Source organism: Rhinopithecus roxellana, chromosome 1 (genome assembly GCF_007565055.1).
Source record: "Rhinopithecus roxellana isolate Shanxi Qingling chromosome 1, ASM756505v1, whole genome shotgun sequence".
Classification (NCBI taxonomy): Eukaryota; Metazoa; Chordata; class Mammalia; order Primates; family Cercopithecidae; genus Rhinopithecus; species Rhinopithecus roxellana.
The window spans coordinates 140,165,784-140,190,805 of NC_044549.1; the positions used below are offsets into that span (position 1 = coordinate 140,165,784).

The window sequence follows — 25,022 nt, forward strand, 5'->3', positions numbered from 1 at the left end:
AGATTAGTGATGTACCTCTCAGTAATAAATGTATTGAACATTAATTACTGATCAAATATTGATCATATTAAAAATCTTGGCATTTTGTAGCAAGATGTAATACCTATGTTATATGAATACACTAAGAATAAGAAATCAGACTCTGAAATGCTTGCTAAATTAAAGTTCTACAAATGGCATTATGAGGTAAAATTCAGTATATAGAAAGTGATTGAATTAAGCCAATATCTTTAAAATAAAGGAATTTACTATAAAGCTTCCAAAATGAAAGTCTGCCCTAACTCCCTATTGGAGGGTAAAAAGGTGAACCCCATTCATCCAGTTTTTTGAAAACACCAAATTTCATGGTTTTTCTTCCTTCTCAGAAGAAGCTATTCTTGCAGGTGACAGAGGGAGAAGCATTTATCAGGAGAAACAGAAATTGTTCAATGACTGGCTTAATCGTTCCTAACTTGAAGATGCTGACCTTCCAACTAAAGTCACAACTGGTTGAAATTCATAAAGTCAAGTTAAATCAATACGACAAATATGTTTTATCTCTTACCATGTATCAGGTAGTGGGCCAGGCTCTGGTGGAAAAGAAAGTTGGTCACAAGTTCAATTGTTAAATACATGTACTATTGAACTCTGAAAATAAATATACCTCTTAATTTACCTGAGCTTTATCTGAGTCTCCTCCAACTTTCAAGATTTTCGTGATATGGAGAAAAAAATACAAATACTTTAAACACATATTTAGACCATGCTGTTAAAAGATAAAAAACACTAGAGATATAGTATTAAACAAAATTATGCAACATAATAATAAATGTGTTGCCAGCATTTATTGAGAATTTACCATGTGCCAGATACTGGGCTAAATGCTTTATCTGATTTAACTCATTTAATCCCCATTTGAGCCCTATAACTAAAGTAATATTAAAAATATATTACACTTAAAAATGTGTAGCAGAGAATATTGTTTTGATCAATAATGAATGAATGAATTGTCCTCATTTAAAAAAGAAGAAACTGACTTACAGGTCTGTCTTGTCACAGTCATACAGCTAGCAAGAGCTCAAACCTTAATATGGTATAGTAAACACTATGGTAGAAACATACACATATTCACATGAAAGTAACCTAAACCTAAAGTGGGGAGGAGGAGAAACTTATAAAGAAAATGAAACTTCATATTATCTCTTCCCAAATAAGGGTTACGTTCTACTTCTCAGAGAGCATGTTGATAATAATTTGCATTTGTCACTCTGTGCTAATAATTTGCTCATATGGCTTCTTCCCTAATTAAACCATTAGTCCCCTAAAGGTGGTAATATGTCTCAATCCATCTTTATCTTTCAAGAACCTTGAATCATATCTTGTACAGTATAGGATCTGATAAAATTTGTTAACTGAATAAATGACCCATGAGAGACAGTACCCTTGATTAACTATTAGATCAAATCAGTACTGAAAGATGGCTTCCTAGTCTTGGGAGTATTTTCCAACACTTTACTAAGAACCACCTACTTTGTATGAAGCTCATGACTTACAACATCATTGTATTTTGTCCTGTATGCATAAGGTCATAAGAAAATTCATCTTTCATACCATATATGATTACCTAGGAAGACGGTCATGGACTGAGAGATATTTGTCACATATATGGGTTTTATTTTATGATTTAACGGCAGGATTCCATTGGTATTCATCAACTAATAAAATTTACCCAACTATGCACAGTGAGTTGTTTATTGAATACAGCAAGATTGATTTTAACAGTTTTGGCAGGTGAAAATTAAAACCATGTTTGCTTTGTTCCAATGCTTGGTAATATGCAAAGTAACAAAGGAACTAGAAGAGAAGCAGTTCATATATTTCCTGAAGTCAGAGGTCAAGGGTTGGTTCACACTGCCATTTCATTGCTCATAAAATATAAAATAATACAGCGAAGTTCCTCATGAGACTGGCAGCTGTTATTATTGTAGCAAGTTATCTATGAAAACAGTGGCCTTTTTCGGAGATGGATTTAACTGTCATTATTGTCATGAGTATGCAAATATTATACAGAAATCAGCAATTAATACTTAACAAGATTAAATGAAAATGGCAAATGAAGCTCTGCCTTGATCTTTGCTGAATTAACATTCCAGGCATGTGGTCATTTTGAAGCTTTAACTCACAATGATGGATCAGTTTCCTATAGATTCAGGACTGTTGTTGGGATCTTGGAATTCCTAAAGGAATACATACTTAGCACATCACCTTGCCTTTCCATTAGTCTATTTCAATTTGTTAAAGGATAGCTACTGAGAAACTGGCTGCCCTTTTCAACAGTATGACATTTTTGGGGAATGAATAAATCTTCAAGGCATGATAGAAAAGATGAGTAACAGTGGGATCCCCTTATCTATAATTTAGTTTTCCTCAGATTCAGTTACCCATGATCAACTGCAATCTGAAAATATTAAATGAAAATTTCAAAAAATAAACAATTCATAAGTTTCAAATTGTACACTCTTCTGAGTGGGGTAATGAGTAGTGTAATGAAATCTTGCACTATCCCCCACCGTCCTGCCTGGGATATGAACGATCTCCCTGTCCAGCATGTAATACATACATGCTGTATGCATTATGGACCTGCCCGTTAGTCACTTAGTAGCCATCTCGGTCATCAGGTCAACTCTCTTGGTATCCTAATGCTTGTGCTTGTGTTCAAGTCATCTTCATTTTACTTAGTAATAGCTCCAAAGCATGAAAATAGTGATGTTGGCAATTGTGATATGCCAAAGAGAAGCAGTGTTTTTCTTAAATAAAAAGGTGAAAGTTCTCAACTTAATAAAGAAAGAAAAAAACCACATGCTGAGATTGCTAAAATTGGAGGTAAGAATGAATTGTCTGTCAAATTGTGAGAGGGGAAAAAATTTGTGTTAGTTTTGCTGTTGGAAAGTTACTGTCACAGTACATGATTAGTGCTTAGTAAATATGGAAAAGGCATTAGCATGAATAGAAACATGTTCTGATTGACTGTAATGGGGTTCAGTACTATCTATGGTTTCAGTCATCCACTTGGGGTCTTGGAACATATCCCCTGCAGATAATTGGAGATTACTGTAGTATAATCTATGTCTACAGGTTATCAAAAACATAGAAAACACAATGATCAGTTTACAGATTTGTGTCTAAATCTAGTATCTGATGAATTGATGAATTGTGGAATATGACAATTGATGAATATGTTGTATAAAACACAATTAATTTCAAGGTGATATATCTTTTTAAAAAAAATTCAGCAGTTTTTTTTAAAATTGACACATGATATTCGTACATATTTATGAGGCTATGTGATATTTTGTCACAGGAATAAAATGTAAAATTATCATGTCAGGATATTTAAGTTATCCATCACCTCCAGAATATGATCACCTAAAGTAGAAGTCCTCCTTCAAATTATTTTAAAATATACAATACATTGTTGTTAACTATCGTCCCCCAACTCTGCTATCAAGCATTAAAACTTATTCCTTCTATCTAACTATATATTTGTGCCCACTAACCAACATTTTTTCATCTCCTCAACATCATTGATCTCATTTGGTCTGTTTTTGCTTTTGTAAAAAATATTAACAGTTTTCAATGATAACCAAAGTAAAATTAATCTGTTGGAAATCCAAAGGAATATGCACCACTTTTCTTTCCTTTTTCCTCGGGAATAGCAAAGAGCATATTGGCTATCTGCTTCTTTGACTTCTTCAAAATTGCCTTAGAAATTCTATCCTAATGCATTTCTATGCAAATATATAAATTAAGGCAGAGTGCATATGAGACAAATGAAGGAAATTCTACAGAAAAAAATTAGCTTGTGTACTTAAAAAGGTGTCAAGATCATGAAAGACTAAAAGCATTTTTAAAAGGCTTAAATTCGTCTCCAAAAAGGGGGAATGGTTGGGTTGAATACATAGCTACCAAAGACATTTTTAGGACAATTTTCAAAATTTGAGTATGGATAGTGTGTTGGACAAGAGCATTATATCAATATTAAGTTTTCTGATTTTGATTATTTAACTGTGGTTATGTAAATAGTGGCTTTTCTTTTAGGAAATACACTCTGAAGTATGTATGATAAAAAACTGATGTCTCTAATTTATCCCCAGGTTATTGGGATAATTTACTCTCAAATAATTCAGAGAGAAAGTATGCCTGAGAGAGTGCATGGGTGAGCATAAAATGATTTAATAAAATAGATTCACTACATGTTAACAATTGATGAATCTAAGTAAAGGATATGCATTTTTGCACTATTCTTATAATTCTTCATAAATTGAAAATTATAACTTAAAAATCATAAAAAGATAACTTTGCATAGTAGTAAAATTAAAAATAATATGATTTCAAAGATAATCATAATAATTACGGTAATACTTTGCATTTGTATATTAACTGACAATTACATTAATAAATTTTCCAAATATGTGATTTGACTTTATTCCTGAAACAACTCTAAAATTTTAAATATCTTTATTCCCATTTTAAAGATGAAAAAAATTGGAAACAGAACTATTCCAGTGCTTTAGTTTAAAAGATTTTGATTTGTAGTCTTTTCGGTGGTAACTACACCACAAACTGTGCAAACTGCCCTCATTCAAGTCATGAGGCAAGCCTGTGGTCTGTTCTGTGCTCACTAACCAGCTGTTAAGTTGTAAGAATTTGGGTGGTTGCAGATCAGGAAGCAGCTCTATAATTCAGAATCAATCTTCTAAGCTGTCTTGTCTCTATTTTCATAGCATATCATTGGTTTTCACTCCAAAGTTGTGCTAGCTCTTCCTGGCATAATTGATGGTGCAGGTGCACGGTTTTAGAAAAGAAACAATGGGAAATCCTACTGGGTTGTGCTGCGTTACAAATAGAAAAAAACCAATGTTAGACAAGTAGAATTGAGAAAATCATGAAGGAAATAAATAAATTTTATTTTCATGCTTTCAAGAATTACATCTAAAAGTAGGTATTTTATTTGGAAAGGTATAGATGTTCTTTAGGGAGAGAAAGGAAGAAAGGGAGGAAGAGCTATGATTTCATATTTCCAGAATTCTTATTTCACTGGAATGTAGGATTTGTCTTCTGAATTTAGACACATTTTTCTTTATTTTAAAATTACCTATTTCTGATTCTTCACGTGTAGTCAAATATTTTAAAACAAATAGCGTGTTTAAAAACATAATCTGTAGACCACAGCTTTAACGTTTCTCAGTAGTGTTCATTACATATCCAGGAAAAATAAAAGACACAACGTAAGTGCTAAATATGTAAGTTTCAGTGTTATAAATGATTAGGTGATTCATTCTTTCATTGAGCAAGTATTCATCACTTCATAGAGAAGCAGAAAAGCATGAAGGCTGAAAGCATGTAATTTGGAGCCAGACTATTTGGGTTCAAATATAGGACCCTGTTTCGTGATCTTGAGAACATTTCTTAATATCTCCAAACTTCGATTTCTTCATTAGTAAAATGGAGAGAATGACTGAACCTACCTCAAAGGGAGGTTGCAATGATTAGAAGTATAAATATATGTGAAACACTTAGAATGATGCCTAGCACATTGTTAGCATTTAATAGATTTTGTCTGCTATTATTCAAAGTGTAATCTGAGAAATATTCATTGAGCATCTAGTATGATCCAGGTAATCCATAGTAAAGCATGGGACTATGCAGTCATTTGGGGAATAAAGAAATGATTCAGAAAAAGATTCTGCCTTAGTATGTGCTTTAGTTATCTAGTGCCATATAATGAGTCTCCACCCCCATTCTCAAATTTAACTGCTTAATAATAAATACTTATTATTTTACAGTTTCTTTAGGTCAAGAATTAAATAACTTAGCCTCTACCTCAGCTGAGGTCTCCTCTGAAGGCTTAACTCAGAGTATTCACTTCCAAGCTCACTCATGGTTTGCTGTCAATGTTCAGCTTCTCACAAACCATTGGACTGAGGGCCTTACTCCCCCCACTGGGTGTTTGGTTTGAGGCCTCTCTCAGCTTGCTACATGAGCTTCTCCAAAGGGAAGTTCACAATATGACAGCTTTTTTTTCTCAGAGTGAGACAGCGAGAGGTCAAGGGAGGGCCCACAGAAGGAAGCTACAGTCTCTTTGTAATCTAATATTGAAAGTGACATCCCACAATTTTTATGTATTCTAATTAGAAAGGAGTCACCAGTCCAACCCATACTCAAGGGTGGCAAGTACATTAGTGATCTTCTAGTATAGAAGAAAAGATGTAGCTAAATAATCCCAACATGAGGTAGGTGGTAATAGAGAAGAGAAAAGGTTTCTCCATAAGAGAATCTCGACATGCTAAACAGAGAACCTGAGAACACACCATTGTATTCTTTTAGGTTTATCTACACTGGTAAGGAAAATTACTGAACATACGCTAATAATCCTTATCACTCTACTACATACCATAAGTCTCATGCACCAGATGCTCCAAAAAGGTTCATATAACTCAAAACACACCCTGACAGAAATTGGCCTCATTGGGACATAATTGTGGGAAGAGTAACATTTATCTGGTGTGGCCTACTCAGAACAGTAGAATTTTGCTGATAAAGGTGCTACTTAGTACAGGTGCAGATTGAAGTGTACCACAATATACCACTTCAAAATATGTCTGTTTGGCATACAGATTATTTTGACTAAAGGCAATTGAGGACCAGTAATATAGAGAAAGCTCTTTAGCGCCCGCTAACTGCCTAAACTAGAGTATACATTTCCTCTTTTGCAAAAGAAATTTACATTTATAAAGGGAGTTTCTATTTATAAAAATGTCTTTGTACCAGAAAGAAAGCTACTCTTCGAGACCACTCTTACCACCCAACTGATAGCTGCATAACAACAACAAACAACAACAACAACAAAAAACCCTTATTTACCACACCTTCCTCTCCTTCACTTCTTCCAACTTGCTTCCCTCATCCTGAAGCTCAAAACCATTTTCCCCTTGTTTAGCCTAAAGATGGTATATAAGCTTCAAGCATCTGGCCGCATCCTAGTGTTTTCATTTCTTTGTGAATTATGTACATAGTAGTTTCACCAGAATAGTTTCCTGAATTTACCGATTTCCTTGTTTTAAAAGTTTAAATGTTTGGCTTGCTGGTTGTATTGCATATCTACTACCACTTCTTTTGCAATGGACTGATTTCCTATAGAATGGCCAGAAGTAATTTTGAAGAAATCTTTATATCTAATGTGCCAAGTATAAAACAGTAAAATGATCATGGAATTTAAGCCCAATTTTTTGTTTTTTAGTGGTTCCCTTGAGGGGCAGGGAGTGGAAAGCAGAGTATAATGTTTTTCAGCATTACCTGAACACTTTTAAATCTTGAATTAAAAGTTCTATTTTTTCCCATGTATATACTGGCACAAATAATTCTGGTGCCAATAAATCTTATTCCTTCTTCCCTGCTAACTTGAGAATTACTTAAGAATTATTGTAACCACTTCTGTTCTGCCTTTTGCATATAGTTCTGAGTTTATCATGGAATCCTGAGGGTTTCATTCTGCTTTAGAATTCAATTAGTCTTTGACTTCTTGAGCTTCAGACAAACATTCTTCTAGTGTTCCTAAGAAACATTGTTTGAGTTCTTTGTAGATTCTGGATATTAGCCCTTTGTCAGATGAGTAGATTGCAAAAATTTTCTCCCATTCTGTAGGTTGCCTGTTCACTCTGATGGTAGTTTCTTTTGCTGTGCAGAAGCTCTTTAGTTTAATTAGATCCCATTTGTCAATTTTGGCTTTTGCTGCCATTGCTTTTGGTGTTTTAGACATGAAGTCCTTGCCCATGCCTATGTCCTGAATGGTACTACCTAGCTTTTCTTCTAGGATTTTTATGGTATTAGGTCTAACATTTAAGTCTCTAATCCATCTTGAATTAATCAAATATACAAGAAAAAAACAAACAACCCCATCAAAAAGTGGGCAAAGGATATGAACAGACATTTCTCAAAAGAAGACATTCATACAGCCAACAGACACATGAAAAAATGCTCATCATCACTCACCATCAGAGAAATGCAAATCAAAACCACAATGAGATACCATCTCACACCAGTTAGAATGGCAATCATTAAAAAATCAGGAAACAACAGTTGTTGGAGAGGATGTGGAGAAACAGGAACACTTTCACACTGTTGTTGGGATTGTAAACTAGTTCAACCATTATGGAAAACAGTATGGCAATTCCTCAAGGATCTAGAACTAGATGTACCATATGACCCAGCCATCCCACTACTGGGTATATACCCAAAGGATTATAAATTATTCTACTACAAAGACACATGCACACGTATGTTTATTGTGGCACTATTCACAATAGCAAAGACTTGGAATCAACCCAAATGTCCATCTGTGACAGACTGGATTAAGAAAATGTGGCACATATACACCATGGAATACTATGCAGCCATAAAAAAGGATGAGTTTGCATCCTTTGTAGGGACATGGATGCAGCTGGAAACCATCATTCTTAGCAAACTATCACAAGAAGAGAAAACCAAACACCGCATGTTCTCACTCATAGGTGGGAACTGAACAATGAGATCACTTGGACTCGGGAAGGGGAACATCACACACTGGGGCCTATCATAGGGAGGGGGGAGGGGGGAGGGATTGCATTGGGGAGTTATACATGATATAAATGATGAATTGATGGGTGCTGACGAGTTGATGGGTGCAGCACACCAACATGGCACAAGTATACATATGTAACAAACCTTCACGTTATGCACATGTACCCTAGAACTTAAAGTATAATAAAAATAAATAAACCAATAAATAAATAAAGAATTAAAAAAAAAAAAAGAAAGAAAAGAAACATTGTTCTCTCCCCTGGAGCCACTGTTTGAGTCACAGAGTATGATCCTGACAAGTAAAGCCTCCTCTTTGACCTGACTTCTGGAGCCAAGATTGCCCCTCTTCTAGCCTCTGCTTTTCCAAAGGGTTGACTTTACTTGTCTCAGTCCTTTCAGTTTCCAGCTTAAGGCTTAATACATTCTAGAATTGCATTTTCAGGGTAAAATAGGAAAGATTTATTCACAGTTATCTTGTTTATACAAATACAAAGACAGGATAAATCATTCATTTACTAATGTTTCTCCTCATTAACAATGACCTCTCCATCATAAAACAAAGTAGATTAATTCAAGCCAGAAGAAAAAATCTCCATTTGAATTATTGAAGTGAAGGTTTGAATTATGCTTATATTAATAAGATAATATTTCAACTTACCACTTAACTTAGGAAGCCAGAACTAACAATAAATAAATAAACAAACAGAATGTGAATGAAGGTAGAATATAGTGTTTATTCCTTCTTGGATATAAATATAAATTCTGCCAGGTGGCATCATTGCCAGTAATTACAGAATTTAAAAACAATAAAATTCCATTGGAAAAAATCCAGTCCTATATTATTTTACTTCAATGTAAAACTGTTTTATGTAGCCTTATAAAATTCTAACTACACACTACCTTTAATTTTAGTAATTTATAATTTTATAATTTCTGTACCATGCTTAAAATGTTGCTTACTCTAATTAGCTTATGGTCAACAGTATCTTTAATTAGAAATATTGGTAATCTGTCCCCTGAAGCATTTTATTGAGTGTGTTTATGGTTCCAGGACGATTATCTTAATGAACAGAATGATGAAAAATATCATTAAGCAGAAATAAAATAGAATACCCATCAGGGCAAAAGCATTTTTTTTCTATAAAAGAACAATTTGTGCTTAAAATATAGTATTTAGAATACAGTATTAAAACTATACATAAATTGATGAATGTATTTTTGAAATTCTATTGATAGTGAGTAACTGATATTATGATTTCGTTCTGACAGTTAGATGTGGAGTCTAGGATGAAGGACACAGAGCTATCATAAAAAAATGACCAATCCACTAAAAAATAGTTCAGATGACATCAATAATGTTGCTGAAACAAAATTTATATGAATAATATAGAAAAGTTATGTTAAAAAAGGACTGGCAGTCTGTGTTTAATAAGGAATTCACTGTTGGGGATGGGGGAGAAATCAGCCTGAGTTTCCTTCTCGGTACTCTTGCCAAGCGTGTACATTAAAACAGGTGGTGGTTATTTACAATCTATATTTTATTTAGATGGTTGTGTTTTCATTATCAACCTTTATCTTCTGAAATATTTGTAAGCATTTCCTATATAATTGCATTCAACATTGATTCTTATATTCTATGGCATTGACAAATGTATACCTACTGAAATTTTAAAGCTAGAGTACATAAGGTCTAGCAATGTCTATACTAAGGCTTACATGGCATCAGAAAACATTTAAACTAAGGAGATATATTTGAAACTCTATATAAGTTTTTAGATAGAAAATCATATATATTGAAAAATGTATACATCTAAAGTAAGATGGCTAGCTAGTGCTTCTACTATCAGATAGATCTTCATAATGTTTGTGCAAATAAAAAATGACCAGACTCTTCTGAATTCTCAATGTCTTCATCACACACTTATTAATCAACTCAGGTATTGCACTGGTTCTTGACTTTCTAGGAGGATAGGAGATTATAGTTTCCTTTCAAAATTTGGTTACAGCTATGGAAATTCCCTCTAGAAAAATGTACATGCACACATATAGTTAAGGAGAATGGTGGGTCTCCTGGAGCCATTCATAAATCCCCTAAGGAATTTAGGATGGTTAAACAGGGAATAGCCATAATATTAACTGTCAATCAGCTTTCTAAGAAGGTTAGATATCTTCAAATGTAAAATGGTAATAATAATCCTTTCTTCATGGAGTTGAGAATATTCTTTATGATTAGTTATAGTGTTTGGAAAAGATCCTGCATATAATAAATATAAAACACATTGTAGATTTTAAGAAAGAAATGTATTAGTGGAATTTTGTTGTTCTATTTTATTTACTATCAATTTTTCAGTACTATTAGCATTCCAAAAACTGAGGAAAGTCTGTTTTTAAACACAAACCACTCTTTTAGTATATTCAACAAATCTTTCTCTAGTATTTTTGTTTTATTCTTTTATATTACTTTTCAACTGTACACATGGTTTTCGTTTAATATTTTGATTCACCTTAAGATCACTAAATTTGAATGATTTTGTACATATTTGAACGTAAAATGGTTCCTAAATTTATAACGACAATAAACATAAATCCATTGGGTACCTTTGGAGGTTGCTAGAGAAGTAATGTATCAATCTGAAAATGGATACAAGAGGAGAAGTAATCAAGCATTTAACCTAAGTATCCTACAAAATTTGTATCACAGGATAATTTTTCTCTTTATAGAAGTATTCTAGCTAATACATTGAATAAGGAATGATAGAAATAAAACACTTTAATTTTGTAATACTCTTATGAAATACAGTCATCTCTCTTTAGCCATAGGGAATGCATTCCAAGACCCCCAGTGGATGTCTGAAACCGCAAACAATACTGAACATGACTGCAGTCAGTTTTAACACACTTCTTGTCATGTCTTCCAACCATAAATCTAATGTCTTTCCCACTTTTAGTTCTTATCTCATATTGTGGCTGTAACTTTTGCAGTTTGAAGTGTAAAGCAAAAGTAGTAAAAAAAAAAAATTCCCACTTCACAGTTTGACAGATATAACACTCATTCCTTCCATAGATCTTAACAACTTCAGCATAAGTTTTTTTCTTTCTTTCTTTATTAATTGGAGAATTTTCACCTTTTCACTTTAAGGAAGAACTTTATGGCTTCTTTTTGGCATATCCAAATTGTCAGCATCATTTAACTTGCGCTTTGAGACTATTACTAAGTAAAATAAGGATGACCTAAACACAAGCACTGGGATACCACAACAGTTGATCTGATAACAAGATGGCTACTGAGTGGCTAACATACAAGCAGCATAAGATGTGCTAGACAAAGATATGATCCACATCCCAGGCAGGACAGAGCTGGAAGGCGCGGACAACACAACATTTCATTACTCTACCTAGAATGATGGACAATTTAAAATTTATGAAGTTTATTTCCAGAATTTTTTATTTAATATTTTTTTGGACTGCCGTTGAACTATACTGAAACTGCAGAAAGCAATACTGGGGATAAGGGTGGGCTACTGTAATGAATCCAGGCAATTCCCAAAATCAACTCTAATAAGATAAATAGAGAGGCAGATGGAAAAATAAAAGATGATACATGCCTCTTGACAGAAATATACAATACACCTATAAAGTATTCTTGTCAAAAATTTGAATCTAAACAGATTAGGACTCTGGATTTAAGAATTATTTTATAGAGGACACAGAGGTCAGGCAAAGATTTTAAATAATATCATTAGGATGGAAGCAGAAACAACTGCACTGTGAAAAACTCTACAAAACAAATGAACAGCTTCTTTGAAAATAAATCTCAGAGGAGGACAATATGGGAGGGGAACCTACAGAATAAAAACAAATGATGATCTATCAATCAAATTCAATGTGTAAACCTACCTTGTTTGTATGAGTCTATCAAACCAACAGTCAAGCAAAGAAATATTTGATGATATCAAGAAATTGTCTAGAGTTTTAACCTCAATTGTCATGAATCCCTTCCCAGATAATCCCATCAACCAAGAAAGAGTAACTTGTAAGAGGAGAGGAGATGGGAGGTCATCCTATGCTCACACAGACTTTATCACAGCCTATCACCTATTTATCTGAGGGGCCATTTGTCTTTTCTAAAAATCTTTTATTCTCCCTTAAGTTGCCAAAATCTCCCCTCCCCTCTCCCCTGGGCATGTATAAGCTTCTAGATGTCGCTGGATTTTGGGGTATTCACTTTTGTTGTATGTGATGCCCCTATGCATGTAATAAATTTGTATAACTTTTCTTCTGTTCATTTGTTTTTGTTTCTATTTTTAAAAACTTTTGTTTGTTTTTCATTGATACATATTAGATGTACATATTTTTAAGGCAGATGTGATAATTTGATACATTCATATAGTCAAATCAAGGTAACTGTGATACTCATCACCTGAAATATTTATCTTTTCTATATGCTAGAGATATTTGAATTATTCTTTTCTAGATCTTTTGAAAAGTACAATTGATTAATGTTAACTATATTCACTCTGCTAATCTATTGAACACCAGGTCTTATTTCTTGTAAGTGTATATTTCTACCCATTATTCAACCTTTTTTTCTGCCAATTTAATTGGTAGCCTAGCCGAAGAACCTAGAAGGGTGGAGGGAAGCCATCTTTCACTTGCCTACAGCACATAAATATGTATATGATTACATATTATTGCAAACGAGACAAACTAAAAGTAAGGTAAGACAAAAATAACAATTTCAAAATGAAATCTATTACTGAAGGCTTCCTTTAAATTTCAGGGTAGATTAAACAAGAATCAAATTTACCAGGAAAATTGGGGTGAATTAGGAGACATTCATGAAAATAGGTTGTATCATTTTTCTGTATATAATTTCCTTGTCCTTATGCTTTGAATGGAAATTGCTGCATTGGGCCTTCATTTATACAAATGTGCTCTATTTATGTATGAGTTAGATGATGAAATAAGTGCCTGAAGCTTGAATGTTCAGGTTAATCAGAATATTAAATGGTCGTTAAAAAATAACCACACTCAAAATGTCTTAATTATGTATAGATGTTGAGTTGGTGGGAGGTCCCAGTTAACATAGGACTCTGTCCTTGGCCAAAGTCTGTTCAACATGACCTAAATAAAGCCCAAGAGCAGTAGTTCATTATTTTATTTTATTCTACATAGTGAAAAAAACACTGCATTCTCTACTTTCATACTTATTCTTAATTTCTGGAAATATAATTGGTAATAACAATGAAATAATTTCTGGAAATAAAATTGGTAATAAATAAATAAAACAAACAAAAAATAAAGTAAAATAAAATAAAAATAAATAAAACAAAAATTGTTAATAAATAAATAAAATTGCTAATAAATAAATTGGTAACAATTTCTGGAAATAAAATTGGTAATAATAATGAAATGTTATTATACAAATAAATTAAAGAGAAATTATAATTTAGCAATGAGAGTATGGAAAATTCTTATTTGAAAGGAAGTGCATGCATTTAAGAGTTTACTTTTATACAAAATGGAAGCCTAAAGTTTATGACTATTTTATCTTGTTATCCAAGGAACCAAAGAAACTAAAACCTAATTTATAATGATAAAGTTAAATCAATCAAAGAACCAAAAGTATTATTTGTCCAGACAATTCCGAGGATATAATGATAACAATGCCTCTTTCCAAATTGTGCACACTCTTCAAATTTTCCAATATAACATTCCAAGAAAAGTACTCAAATGAATACAAAATCTATGTCATCAGTGAAATCTAGGAGAGTTTAGGATACCAGCTTTTCCCAACTCAGATTCCAAAAAGAAATTATCATTATAGTCAGTAAGAGAATGCAGACAATAGGAATATTTACCATTACAGTAAAACAAATAATGCAGCTGGTAAACCCACAGAGAAAATTTCTTCACTAGAGACAAATTCTCAGAGAGAGGATAAATACAGAAATAGAGCAATAAGGCAGGGGAGAAAAGAGAGATTCAACATTACTCAGTTATTACCAAAATAAATAGGCAAATGATAAGAATATCTAATTTCTTGTAAGAGCCTTGAGGAAAGAAGCAAGCATTCTAATGAAAACAGGGTTGTGTGGAACAAGAATTATATGAGCCACATGATAAAAATCTGCCAGAACCAGAATTATTGTCTTAGTCGCAGTGGTAAAAATTATTACCAGTTGATTACTGAGAAAGAACTAGAGAATAGTAGAGCCCACTGCATATCTTTTCTAGTTTGCTGCATATAAACATATAGTAAACTATATTTGTCTCTGTTCATTAAAGAGTAAGGGATTGATAGTTCTTAACAAATGCTACAACCACCTTCATAATACCTTAAGTAAAAGAACTTCTCTGGTTTAATTGTAGTGTAGGAGAGGAAGAACATTTTTTTCCCCTTCTACTCTCCTAGGTTCACCAGTTGTGCCCTTGAATCATATTGGCAAGAAATAGATTAAAAAGATGGAAAAAAAACAAAAAGCCAAACAAAACAGATTTATACATCTCTAGGGGATATGTTGGTCAAAGAATTCAAAGGTTTATTTAGACTCGAGGAATAAGTATCACTGATCTATTGCACCACATGATAACCGTAGTTAATAATAATGCACTGCATATTTCAAAATTGCTTAAGGAGTAGGTTTTGAATGTTCTCATCACACACACAAAAAAAATGATATGGATGTGAAGTGAGAGATAAATTAGTTAGCTTGATTTAATCATGCCATAATATATAGATATATCTAAACGTCATATTGTGCCCTATAGTTACATAAAATTATTATTTGTTACTTAATAAAATAAAATAAAAGGAATAAGATTTAATGTTTGGTAGCACAATAGGGATGACTATAGTTAATAACAACAACAACCTGTATTTCAAAACAACTAAGAGACTGTAATGAAAGGCTCCTAACACAAAGGAATGATAAATGCTTGAGGTAATGGATATCCCAGTTGCCGTTACGTGATCAATACACATTGTATGCTTGTATCAAAATATCACATACACCCTGTAAATACATACAGTGATTATGTATCCATAATAATTAAAAATTAAAAAGAAAAAAGATCCAAAACATTTGAAATATTAACTTAAATGAGATCTTTTGAATAAGTTAATAAAAGTATAATTTTTAATTCTAAGATGATTTACTTGTATTAGTGATTCCTTAACTCCAGTGTGTAAATCTTTGTATAGCTACAAATATTGGAAGGCTATTGTCAAATATATATTCCTCTTATCCTTTTTTTAAGTATATCGTCTTAGAGTTCCCCCCAGGTGAAGAGAACATGTATATAATTAACCATAACTTCTTACATTATCTGTCCCTAGAGGGCTATAATACAAAGGACAGATAATAACAGGTAAATGTCAAGAAAGTGGAGAAGTCAGAACCTTCATATATTGCTGGTGGCAATATAAAATTGTGCAGCCACTTTGAAAAGCATTTTGAAAGTTCTTCAAAAGTTTAAATGTAAAATTGTTACCATATGATCCAACAATTCCGTGCTTAGAATTTGAGTCTAGCAGACAGAAATTGTTTTTGTTTCCATGCAAACAAGAAAATCAAAAACATATATCCACAGAAAAACATGTAAACAAATGTTCATATCAGCATTAGTCATAAAAGCCAAAAGTGGAAAAAACCAAAATGTTGTTAATTAAGGAAGGGATAAATCAAATATGGGATATTTACATAATGGAAAATTATTTGGCCATAAAAAATTATTGGCCATAAAAAGAATGAAGTCCCAATGCATGCTACTACATTAATGAACATTGAAAACATTATGCTAAGTAAAAGAAGACAGTCACAAAAGATGACCTATTATATTATGCAACTTGTATGAAATGCCCATAATAAATAAATCCATACAAAAAAAAGTAGATCAGTGGTTGCCAGGGACTAGGAGGAAGGAAGAATAAAGAGGGACTGTTAAAAGTGTGGAGTTTCCTATTGGGGTGAAGAAAATGTTTTAAATTAGATTGGACGTGGTGGCTCATACCTGTAGTCCCAGCACTTTGTGAGGCTGAGGCAGGCAGATCACTTGAGGCAAGGAGTTTCAGAGTAGCCTGGCCAATGTGGCAAAACCCTGTCTCTACTAAAAATACAAAAAAATTAGCTGGGTATGGTGGTGCATCCCTGTAATCCTAGCTTCCTGGAAGGCTGAAGCATGAGAATCACTTGAACCTGGGAGGCAGAGGTCGCAGTGAGCTGAGACCATGCCTGGACAACAGAGTGGGACTCTGTCTCTAAAAAAGAAGAAGAAAAAGAAGATGTTCTAAAATTAGATAGTGATGAAGTTGAACAACTATGTGAATATACTAAAACACAATTATACATTTTTAAATGGTGAATTTTATGATATGTGAATAAAAATGTTTTAAAAATTAACCTTACAATAGCTGATATAGTTTGGATCTGTTTTCCCCCTGAAATGTCATGTTGAATTTTAATCCCTAGTGTTGGAGGTGGGGTCTGGTGCGAAGTGATTGATTCATGAGGGTGGTTTCTCATGAATAGTTTAGCACCGTCCCCCAGAGCTGTTCTCATGATGAAATTCTCACGAGATCTGGTTGTTGAAAAGTGTGTAGCCCCTCTCCCCACCTCTGGCTCCTGCTCTGACCATGTAAGATGTCCGTGCTTCCCCTTCACCTTCCGCCATGATTGAAAGTTTCCTGAGGCCTCCCCAGAAGCAGAGCCAATGCAAGCATCATGCTTCCTGTACAGCCTGCAGAACGGTTAGCCAGTTGAACCTCTTTTCTTTATAAATTACCCAGTCTCAGGTATTACTTTATAGCAAGGCAAGAACAGACTAATACAAGAGTTAACTTTTTTCTTTCTTTTAATGACAGAGTAAGCCTTCAGTGATGGACAGATGTCACTGGAAAGGATCTGCCAAGGCACCAGGACATCAGCATAAGCATCTGCAAATATGCTCTGATTTTTCTTTATATGTGGTAAGATGTAAACACAAAATAATTATTAGTCAGTAAGTGTCTCAAAACTACAAAGGAGCAAGTAATCACTGAAAAATGATTTACATAAAATAGAATCTTGAGAACTACAACTAGTAAAGAAAGAGAAAAGATGTTAAAATCAAGGGAAAAGGTATACTCCAGACCACAGAAATTAAGATATTAAGAAGCTCAGAGGTTAAGGCTGCTTAACCTTGTAAGAATAAAACACTTCTATTTCACAAATACAAAACACTCAATTAATCTTATTGAATTAAGTAATAAAAAGTAATTCACTATACTTCTCAAATATGAATGGACTTCAACATATTTTCTGTATCATACTCATAAAATTTTTCTTGGATGCCAAATAAAAGTAAAAATATTACTTTATCTTTGAATTGCCAAATATTATATAAAATGTAATATTTTATTAATAATTTAATTTTGATAAAGTGATATTTATCTCTGTATGTTTATTAACCTTTTACAGAGAATAGCAGGTATTTGATTAATTATTGAATAAATAAATGAATTAAAAATGAGAATTTAAATATGCAATGTATTTCCATGATGGTATTTTTAAATTAGCAAATTAGAAATTTTATTTCTGTCTGTTAGACCCAAATTTCCAAATAATGATTAACTAGGAGCAATTGACAATTTACATTGAGTAAATTCATTATCTTGATAGTTGAAACCCTCAAAAAAAATTCCTACCTAAAAATTTAGATTATCCTGTAGAGAATCAAAGGTTTCCAATTTGGAGGCCATTTTTATATTTAAGTTGGATGTTGGTTAACAATTATTTGGTTTACCTATTTAAATTATCATCTATAACTTCTGTCATTAGTTCAGTTTCCCTTTTGTAAATTCGAGGTTTATGTTAGATAGTACAAAATGTTTTGAAGTAAGCTACATCTGTTTCCACTTCTGACTCTATATAATACTAGATGTGACCTTGGTTATGCTACTTAACTTTTCTCCTACATTCATCACAAATGAAAAATAAAGAGAAGGAATGTTTAGATCAATATTACAATTATTTATTAAAATTTAAAACCATCACAAAAAACTGACTTGAAATGGATCATAGACTTAAATGTAAAAGCTAAAACTATAAAACTTCTCAAAGAAAACACATAAGAAAATATTTGCAACTTTAGATAGACAAAATAACTTCTTAGGTTAAGACCTGAAGAATATAAACTACAAAAGAAAAAAATGGATACATTAGAAAAATCAATCATTTAATTTTAAAAATTATCTTTATGAAAACAAAAAGATATGCCACAAAATGGGAGACAATGTTCAACAAAAGTCTTGTGTTTAGAATATAGAATGAACTCTATAACTCAATAATAAAAGTACAAACTATCCAATTTTAAAAATTAGGCCAGAGATTAGAAAAGATATCTTCTAAAAATATGTGAAAGGTTAATCATTTCATGAACATATGCTTATTATTAAGGAAATGCAATCTATTAACACGTGAGATACTACTACAAATTCTTTAGAAAAGCCAAAAGTAAAAATGATGATAATATCTAGTTCGGGAAGTAATATGTGATGTTTAATAGGCTGGTCAGAATGTAAAACTGGACAGCTATATTGAAAAACTGGCAGTTTGTTATAAAATTAAACATATGTATACCAAACCAAAAATTCCGTCATAGGAATTCTCCAAGAAAAACGTAGATACATGTCCACACTAAGTGTTGTACATGCATATTACAACAGCTTTATTTGTAAATACTCCAAACTGGAAAAAACTCAAATATTTACTACTATCACCTTTTGGATTTTTGTACATGTTATCCCTCTTCTTTGAAAAAGGTTAAATCCTTCCTTTCAACAAAAAACCTACTCATCCTTTAGGCATAAGCCAAAGTTTGCCTCTTGTAAGGAAGCCATCCTTGGTCCCTTTCTAAAATGTGGGTTAGGTTCTTCCTAAGTGATCCAAATGTAGTAGGTGGGACTAGACTCTGGAGACAAGGCCCAGACCATGGACCAAAGTGAGGACTAGCTAAAATAGGTCCAGGGCAGCAGCAACTTTCCATAAGACACACCCAAAAGTGTGCCATGTCAGCTTACCATTGCCATGGAAACAGCCCAAAGTTACTGCCCCTTTCTATGGCAATGACTTGATGACCCAAAAGTTACCACCCTTATCTAGAAACTGCTGCATAAACTGCCTCTTAATTTGCATGCAATTAAAAGTGAGTATAAATATGAGTGCAGAATTGCCTCTTAGCTGCTATTCTGGGCACACGCCTATGGGGTAGCACTGCTCAGTAAGGACAATACCTCTGCTGCTGCTGTATAGTGCCACTTCAATAAAAGTTACTGTTTAACACCACCAGCTCACCTTTGAAATCTTTCCTGAGCAAAACCAAGAACCCTCCCATTTGGGGCTTGCCTGTTCTGAATCAGTCTTACAACTCTTATGCTCATTTTCATTGTATATGTTCTACATAATGCTACAAGTGCCTATTAATCTCTAAGCAGTACAGAATGGGGACTACATGGTGTTTTGTTGCTGATTCTCCAGTCTTTAGAATCATTCCTTTATTCAACAGGTAGTTTCAGTGGTTACTATATGCATGGCAACTGGGACACAGCAGTATACAAAACAAGACCTCTGTGTTACGGGATTGAATACATTCCAGTGCAATACATAGTAAGATCTCTGTTTAAAGGCTTTCAAAACTTGCCAGACTGCTTTCCACAATGGCTGAACTAATTTACATTCCCACCAGCAGTGTATAAGTGTTCCTTTTTCTTTGCTGTGTCATCAGCATCTGTTATTTTTTGACTTTTTAGTAATAGCCATTCTGACTGGTGTGAGATGGCATCTCATTGTGGTTTTTCTTTGCATTTTGATTAGTGATGTTGAACATTTTTTCATACGCTTGTTTGTCACTTGTATGTCTTCTTTCCAAAACTATCTCTTCATGGCCTTTGCCAACTTTTTAATGGTTTTCTGCTTGTAAATGTAATTTCCTTATAAGTTCTGGATATGAGACCTTTTTCAGATGTATAGTTTGCCAACATTTTTTTCTATTCTCTAGGTTGTCTTTTACTCTATTGATAGTTTCTTTTGCTGTGTTAGTTTAATTAGGTCCCATTTGTCAATTTTTGTTTTTGTTGCAATTGCTTTTGGCATGTTCATCATGAAATCTTTGTCTAGTCTTATTTCCATAAGGGTATTTCCTAGGTTATCTTCCAGAGTTTTTATAGTTTTAGGTTTCACATTTAAGTCTTTAGTCCATCATGAGGTGACTTGTGTATATGGTGTAAGGAATTGTTTAATAGATGAACGAATGTGAAAATAAAATTGTAGAGTCAATTGCCAATCCATACGAGAGGCTAGGCTGGGCATGGTGGCTCATGCTGGTAATCCCCAAGACTTTTGGAGGTGAAAGCAGGAGGATCACTTGAGCCCAGGAGTTCAAGACCAGCCTGGGCAAGAAAGTGGTATCTCATCTCTACCAAACAAATAAAAGAAAACATAAAAGTGGCTGTATTTAAAATTAAATATGAAAAGGAAGTTAAAACTTCATCTTTTTGAATTTATACTCATTGGGGTTTATCAAATTCAATAATATTTTTGGCCAATACATTACATGCCAACACTTTTACTAAATTTATTTCATCATACAGCATTAAAAATATCATTTTAATTCAATTAATTATATTCAAAAATAGTGATAAGAAGCATTCAAACCATTAAAGTGAAAGTAATATCCTGGAAGCAGAATAAAAATCTACTTGGATTATCTGCCCAATTAAACTTATATCACCTGTAGAATAACAAAACATGTGGATGGTGTTTTCAGTGCTTAGTTTTAAAGTAATCTAGAGGTAGTTGAAACTCATAAATACCCTATTAAAATTAATGATAGCACTAACCAATAAAAAAACACAGTTGTTTCAGCATTTATCACATCATAATGATAATGTCTTTCATCTCCAGAAAGTGAAACCAATATTCATACATAATCCATTAAATGCATTTTGTTAAACTTTAAGGTGCTCATAATTAGCCATCTCTTATACAGTAAAAAATGTCATATTTGAATTATTAAATTTATTTTTCAGGAATCTTCTGTTAAGTCTGGAAATTATACTAAATAACAACCTGTGGGGCTACAAATTCCATTCAGCAAGCTGCTTTCACCTACATGTCGTCACATTTCCAATTTACGTATTTTTTAGGACAGCCACTTTTGTTTTGTTTTTGTTTCTCTGAGATGGAGTCTTGCTCTGTTGCCCAGGCTGGAGTGCAGTGGCACGATCTAGGCTCACTGCAGCCTCCACTTCCCAGGTTCAAGCAATTCTCCTGCCTCAGCCTCCCAAGTAGCTGGGATTACAGGTGCACCACCACGTCTGGCTAATTTTTGTATTTTGGTTTTGCCATGTTGGCTATGCTGGTCTCCAAGCCCTGACCTCAAGTGATTCACCTGCCTCAGCCTCCCAAAGTGCTGGGATTACAGGTATGAACCACTGTGCCCAGCTTTAATATTCTCTTCTGGAAAACAGTAGTATAATGCAAAAATGTTAAAAATTATTTTATGGTTGGAGAAGGAGAGATCAAATTCAAATAAGTTTAAAATGCTTTAGATTAAACAAAACTACTATGGTTACTTTATTGAACTACTATGGTTACTTTATTGCACTTTTAAAATCTATCAGTCTTGTAATTGCAATTCTTTTGGCTCCAAGAGTAATACTTTCTTATAACCATGGGTCATTTGTATTGTGGCTATTCATCTTTTCAGAATTCAATAAAGAACAGATGGCAAATTACTATTTTAAATGTTAATATATTCTAAATTTTATGTGCAGTGTTTAAGAGTTTCCATTACTTCCGCAAAACATCATATTAAAAAACAAATAAACAGAAAGATTCCTGTCTACAAATATTTATTTCACAAGCATGAGGATTTTTGCCTCAGACCACCAGGCATGTGTTTACTCTTCAAAATCTTCAATTTTTAAGGAAGTTTAAAATAATGTCATACTATTTCATGAACCATTTGAAACATTTCTCCATGTTTGACTTCATTTATTTTTCTATTTTTAGCTAGGACTCTTTCCTTGAACCATTTTCAGTGCTTATCCAAACAGCATGCTTTTATCCTGGAAGGTGAAAAAATAAAAGAGTGCTTCAGTTCTCTAAGGTGCTCCCCTCCTGTGGTACCAATATCCTAAATTAAGAGCTTCCACTGAAAGTGTTTAAGATTCTATATCAAAGATAAGACAAGACACAGCAGTTAGTCCCAGAGAAGGGAAAGTGAGCAGTATGGTAGTAAGTGGGTTAATAGGAAAACTAGGACACCAAAAACCATCCTTCAAAAGAGCAATCTCATCACACTGACAGGTGGCATCAAAATTCCAGCATTCAGGCCCGTTGCTGCCACTACCTGTGGTTGTTCTCACCGTCCCAAACCCACCAGTCACTTGTTGCTTCACAGTGAGACACACGTCCCACAAAAACTTACACTCAGCTATTCTTTGAATCTTACTCACATGAAATTGTACCTATCAATTACCTTCTAAGACCAAAACAAATAAATAAATAAAATAACCTTATAAGCCAAATCATCAATTTTTTTGTGAGTTCTTATTTAAAGGAACTGAAACGTTGTCTATACTCATTATAGCTCTATAATATTATCCTGAGAAAAATTCAGTAAATAAATGTACTAAGAAAATAAAATATACATTTGTAAAAAGAGCACTTAAAACATACTAAATGAGATATTAAAAATATGTAAATTCTTTAACAAGATTATTATGAATCATTACTAATAAATATGATTTTTTGAGGCTGAAAATAAGTATTAAAATACACATACTTGAGGAATTATTAAATAGAGAAAATATTTTTAGACAATAAAAAATGCAAAACTTAACTGTAACTAAGCTTTTTCACAAGGGAGAAATATATATTGCATTTATTTGCTTTCCCCGCTACAACTAAAGTTCAAACTGTCAAATAGAACTAAAATAATTATTTCGCATAGAAAACAAGTAAAATATTAATGTTTTAGAGCTTAATAACCAAAATACTTTAAGAATGCTTAAGAAACATTTATTCAGCCATAATAACTGTAGGAAGTGTATACAAATTGATACTGAATTATATTTTACGAATCTGATCTGAAGTATAAGATGCTGACAAAGTATTTCTACTATGCAATAAAATATATTTTCAGGTTCATTATAAAACCTTTCTTTTAGTGTTTTATATAATGTTATAAAAGAGACATATTCTCATAACTAATGTCATACAGTAAAGGGTAACTTTTATTAATTCTTTAGCAACTTTTGTCTCATAAGTTGGACATATTTCCACAGAAAAAACATGTTGAAAATTTTAAAAAACAATGTTTAAAGCTTTATAATTGAGTAATGCTCAGATTTCATTATATTCAGTTTTCAGACACAGAGTTCCTATACTCCGCAAAATGAAATGTGTCATAAGCAAAGAAACATAGTTAAATGGCATCTGTAATATATGCTTTTAGACAATACGCTGTTTGCAGTTTCTTAAAACATAAAAACCTTTATTTAAAATTCTACAGTATATTACTAAATACATGATTTCCGCATTTCTGCATATCTAGAAAAAAGAGATTGTTTTCTAAAATACAGCATGGTATGGGCTTACCTATGAACAAAATTTGTATTATTTTCTTTATTTTCATAAGGATACTTAATTGATAGCTTGAAAGGATGTTGCAGGTATATTATACAGAAATTTCAGCAATAATTTTGACTTTATTTTTGTCATGTAATTCTTTGTAGAAAAAAAATGGAAAAATGAGACCTAAATGGTAGAATTTATGTATTATTGAATGCTGATGCTGAAAAGTGTCAAGCTGGAGAAATGTATTTGTTGCCATATTTCTCACATTGTGGATAGAGAGAAAAATACATATAACAAATACACAGACATCCTTTCAAAATGCACATTCTAGGGCAACCTTTTGGGTAGATGGTAAGAATGATAGTGGAGGAAGAAAAAGGGACATGGATGTCGGTATTTTAATATGTCTCTCTGAGTAAACATATACAACCTTCCACCAACCTCTCTGTGGCATTCTACAAAATTTAATTCCTGGTACTCTTTAATGACATATGTTAATCAGAAATTTGGATGGGAAATGTAAAGCTCTCTGGATCACAGCCTTGATAATAAGCCATACTCAATCAGACAAATCCTTGAGGAATATTTACAAAAATGAGGGAATTAAGATGTAGATTGTGTGCCAGGTGTGGTGGCTCACACCTGTAATCTCAGCACTTTGGAAGGCCGAGGCGGAGGCAGGAGAATTGCTTGAACCCAGGAGGCAGAGGTTTCAGTGAGCCAAGACTGTGCACTCCAGGCTGGGTGACAGAGTGAGACTCCATCTCAAAAAAAGAAAAAAAAAAAAAAAAAAAAAGGATATGG

General features: G+C 33.0%; 1 protein-coding gene across 1 annotated transcript in view; it reads right to left on the reverse strand.

Moving 5' to 3' along the window:
• Positions 1–25,022, reverse strand: part of NAALADL2 (N-acetylated alpha-linked acidic dipeptidase like 2) — a 977,694-nt gene that overhangs the window by 424,143 nt on the left and 528,529 nt on the right. The gene's annotated exons all lie outside the window — the stretch shown is intronic.